Consider the following 1,871-nt stretch of genomic DNA (forward strand, 5'->3'; position numbering starts at 1 on the left):
CCCACCTAAACACACACACACACACACATCAACACAGTTAGTGGTCCTATCGAGATATGTGTTTTTACAGAGAAAACCACAACTATGATACCTAATACTATGAGATTAAGTCGACGGCGGCAGGAAAAAGTGAGAAAGATTAACAGGCAGTATAACAGAATTTAGAGTTGAATTTCGCGGTTGGATTTGTCAAAGGAGAATAAAATCATCTAAAGTGACCCATTTTTCTCTACACTGGCCTAAAATTGCCATGTCTCCTTCAGTGCTGTGTTATAAGGGGAGATTGACGCTGTGGTAGGGTGCTAGTCACGAAGAAGTGCAAGGGAGAGAATGTTGAGTCCTTATGTTGTGTTTTCTGGCTTTGAGCTGTGCAATACGCTACAGATAAAACAGAGCAAGTGTATAAACGGTAGTGTTGATGGCTGAGTGTAGTAGTAGTAGTAGTTGCAGTAGTAGTATTAATAGTAGTAGTAGTAGAAGTAGTAGTAGTAGTTGTTGTTGTTGTTGTTGTTGTAAGGGTAGTAGTGATAGTGGTAGTAGTAATAGTAGTAGTAGTAGCAGTAGTAGTAGTAGTTGTAGTAGTAGTAGCAGTAGTAGTAGTAGCAGTGGTAGTAGCAGTAGTAGTAGTAATAGTAGTAGTAATAGTAGTAGTAGTGGTAGTAGTAGTGGCAGTCGTAGTCATAGTAATAGTAGTAGCAGTAGTAATAGTAGTAGTAGTAGTAATGATAGTAGTAGTAGTAGAAGTAGTAGTAGTAGTAGTAGTAGTAGTAGTAGTAGTAGCAGTAGCAGTAGTGGCAGAAGTAGTGATAGTAGTACTAGTACTAGTTGCAGTAGTAGTAGTAGTAGTAACAGTCGTAGTCGAAGTAGTAATAGTAGTAGTAGTGATAGCAGTCGTACTAATAACAGTAGTAGTAGTAGTAGTAGTAATAGTAGTAGTAATAGTAGTAGTAGTAGTAGTAGTAGTAGTAGGAGTAGTAGCAGCAGTAGTTGTAGTAGTAGTAGTAGTAGTAGTAGTAGTTTTTTATAAATAACAGAACGGAGGAAGGAAAAACAAACGAGTAAAAAAAAAATAATCCATACACCAGATTACTGGTGTCCTCTGTTCATAAAATATCTGTAACATTTAGACTTGAACAGCTCTGGGTTGAAGTTTGGAGGAAAACAACTCTGGGGAAGCGAGTTCCAGAGAGATGCAGTTCGGGGAATGAAAGAATTCTGATAGGCAGAAGTTCTGCAATATGGCTGAGTGACATTCCAGTCATGAGCGCTACCAGATGCCCGTGTAGCACGAGGGAAGGCGTGGAGAGGTGGCACCATGGACGAAACTTCGTCTGAGCATTTGCCAAAAAAATATCTGTAAAATAATGCAAGGGAGGCAACATTCCTTCTTACATGCAGGGGAGGTAGTTTATAGGTAATGGCAGGGTTGTTAATGATTCTAACAGCTTTGTTCTGAATTTTGTCTAGTTGTCTTAATGCAACCTCTCCACATCCATTCCACAAGGGTGAGCAATATTCAAGCTGAGAGCGCACATGACTTATAAATTATAGCTAACTGCTCATCAGCGAAGAAGTTACGGACTCTGTACAATAATACAAGTTTCATTGAGGCGGTTTTAGCAAGTGATCTGACATGAGAGGTCCAGCTGAGGGCATTGTTAAGTGAGACACCAAGAATTTCAATACTTTTGGAGATGGGAATATTAGTAGCACTGAAGGTAATGTACGAATCTGGCAATATCTGTCTATTAGTAAACTGTATATATTTAGTTTTACTAGCATTAAAAGAGACAAGGTTGTTTTGTCCCCATTCACTGATTGTAGATAGATCTTGATTTATGGAGATGGCTGTACTGAGTTGAGAGGTAGAG

This window comes from Coenobita brevimanus, chromosome 56 (genome assembly GCF_032717465.1).
Source record: "Coenobita brevimanus isolate Jiangsu-jjx chromosome 56, ASM3271746v2, whole genome shotgun sequence".
NCBI lineage: Eukaryota > Metazoa > Arthropoda > Malacostraca > Decapoda > Coenobitidae > Coenobita > Coenobita brevimanus.